Below are 3,302 nucleotides of genomic sequence, written 5' to 3' on the forward strand. Positions count from 1 at the left end.
AAATGGGGTAGTTCTAACAAATAGGAGTTTATTCTCTTACAGTTTTGGAGGCTAGAAGTCAGAGTTCCAAGTGTTAGGCCCTCGGGGCTTGGTGAAATTCCCTCGACCTTGGGCTTCAGCTCTGCCTTTTTCTCCAGCCCACTTCAAAGCTAGAAGAATCTCTTAATTCAGGCAGCTGCTGGCTGCTGAGACTCACAAATACAAAGTCAACAAGTGAAAAGGCATAGTCCCAACATTACAAAACCACATGCCAGGCCATTGATTCTGGTCCATTAAAAGTCCCAAGACTGGCAAAACATGGCAGGCACAGGGTCCAAGAGTGCCAAAAAGCTTAGGATCACTCCCAAAACTCCTGCTTATATATGGGAAGCCAACCACATCCCTAAAGCAGCAACTCAGCTGCTCCAGACAGATTCCACTATGGAGCTGATTGCCAGTCTCATCATGGGGAATAACTACCACCAGCTGCCCAGCCACCCAAAACCAGGCCAAGCCAAGTTGACATATAACCTTAATTACCACACTTAAGAACTATAAATGATTTGTGTTGATGCCTGTTATGGATTGAATTGTGTTTCTCAACAAATATATATTAATGTCCTAGACCCTGTATCTGTGGACATGATTTTATGTGAAATTTGAATTTTTCTTATATTATGTTAATGAGATCATACCACAGAAGACTTAGTCATAAATTTAATCACAGGTTAGGTTATAACAAAGCAGAATTTCCTTAACCATGGCCTTCACATAATTACTTTGATCCAAAGTATTGAAATGTGGAATGGAAGAACATAGTGTAATTTACATTGAGACTCTGTCTCAGCCATTTCAAGGTTAACATCAACAATGACACGTCATCTTGAAAGTATGATCCTTTGGTATGATATGATGACAGTGACAATCTCTTTCTGTGGTCTTTATAAAAAAATCAAGTAATCTTAGTCTAATCATGAGAAAGACATCAGACAAATTCCAATTTATGAACATTTTATAAAATATCTGACCAATATTACTCCAAACTGCCAAGGTCATCCAAAACAGAGTGTGAGAAACTATCACCATCAAGACAAGCTTAAGGAGATAATTAGAACTATTATAGTATTCTGAATGACACCCTAGAACATAAAAAGGATATTAGATAATAAGTAAGAAAATCTGAATACAATATGCTCTTGTTGTTGTTGTGTGCTGTTGAGTTGATTCTGACTCATAGAAAACCTAAATGACAGGCAGAAGTGCTTCATAGGGTTCCTAGGCTGCAATTTTTCATAGGAGAAGATTGTCAGGTCTTTTCTCCCCTGGAGCCATGGTGGATTCAAATCACAGAACTTGTAGTTAGCAGCCCTGTACTTAACGCCTCCAGGGCTCTTCGAACAAAATATGAACTTTATTAGGAAAAAAAAAAAAAAAAAAGTGTGGTACATGCTCAGAATCAAACCAGTAATTGACAGAAGAGTACTCAAAGTAGCTGATCCAAAACAGATCCAAGTATATTTAAGAATACTTTATATGAGAGATATGGCACTGCAAATCAATGCAGAAAATTAATTTGTTAAATAAGGAATATTAATGGTGTTAACTAAAATGTTGCCAGTTCAAACTCATCTAGTGGTGCTGTGAAGAAAAGGCTTCCATAATGCCTGTGATCTGCTTCCATAAAAATTACAAGCAAAAAAAATCATATGGAACTCAGTTCTACTCTGTAAGACATGGGGTAAGACTGAATCAGAATCAGCTCAATGGCAAAGGGTTTTTGTTTGTTTCTGTCTTTATTTCCCCATAGTGCATCATAAAATTCAACATGAGCCTGTTTTTTCAATTTTATATATATATCACAATTTATTAATTAATTCATCTCCAGTTGGACACTTGGGTGGTTTCTAGATTTTGGCTACAGCAAATAATGCTTCAGTGAACACTGGTGCACAACTTTCTGGTTGAGTCACTGATTTAAATTGTTTTGGGTATATATTTAGAAGGCCATATGGTAATTCTATGTTTAGCATATATACAGCAACAGTAGTCAAAACTGCCTGGTAATAGTATAATGACAGACAGACCAATGGAATTGAATTCAGAACCTAGAAATGGATCCATTGGCCTATGGTCAGCTGATTATTTACAAAGAGCCTAAATCCATTAAATGGGGAAGAGAATGTTTGTTTAATGAATGGTGCTGACAAAACTGGATATCCATTTGCAGAAAAATGAAACAAGATCTGTACCTCACACCATACACAAAAACTAATTCCAAATGGATCAAGGTGTTAGATATGAAACATAAACTATAAAGTTCCTCAAGGAAAAACTATGTGCAAATTTAGGGGCTCCAATTTATGGCATAAATAGATTATCAAGCATAAGGCAAAATACACAAACAACAGAAAGAAATTAGAAGAAGGGACCTTCTAAAAAGTAAATTTTTATGTGCTTCCAAAGATTTAGCCAAAAGAATCAAAAGAGAACCTACAGATTGGGAAAATATATTTGGCAATGACATATCTGACAAGGGACTTATCTATAGAATTTATGGAAAACTCCACCCAAAACCTAAACAACAAAAAGACAAATAATCCAATTGACAAATGGGCAGATGACAAGAATAGACACTTCACCAAAGAGGCTATTCAGGTGGCCAACAAACAGATGAACAAATGTGCACAATCATTAGCCATTTTAGAAATGCAAATCAAAACAAAAATGACATACCCTCTTGCCCCAGCACTAGAAGAAAAGTTCAACCCGACAGAAAATAACAAATGCTGGCAAGGATGTGGAGAGATTGAGACTCTAGTACACTGCTCGTGGGACTGGAAAATGATGCAGTCATTGTGGAAAGCAGTATTGCAATTCCTTAGAAAGTTGGAATTAGAAATACCATTTGATCCAGCTATTCTATTACTAGGTATATATCCTAAAGAAGTGAAAGCCAGGACAAAAAGGGACATATGCACTCCCATGTTTATCGCAGCACTGCTCACAATAGACAAAAGAAAGAAACAACCTAGGTGTCCATGAATTGAAAAATGGATAACCAAACTATGGTATGTACACACAGTAGAATACTATGCAACCTTAAAGAATAACATGGAATCTGCAAAACAGCACAAAACGTGGATGAACTTGGGGGACATTATGCTGAGTGAAATAAATCAATCACAGAAGAACAAATATTCTATTAGTCAGTTATTGTAAAAAGTCAAGGAGTTCTGGCAAGATGGCGGACTAGGCAGAAGGATTGCACAGACCCTCTTCAACAAAGAAAAGGGAAACCAATTAACACAGACACAGAAGATAAT

The sequence above is a fragment of the Orycteropus afer genome, unplaced genomic scaffold (assembly GCF_000298275.1).
Source record: "Orycteropus afer afer isolate SDZICR_OR568_19922 unplaced genomic scaffold, OryAfe1.0 scaffold00364, whole genome shotgun sequence".
Lineage (NCBI taxonomy): Eukaryota > Metazoa > Chordata > Mammalia > Tubulidentata > Orycteropodidae > Orycteropus > Orycteropus afer.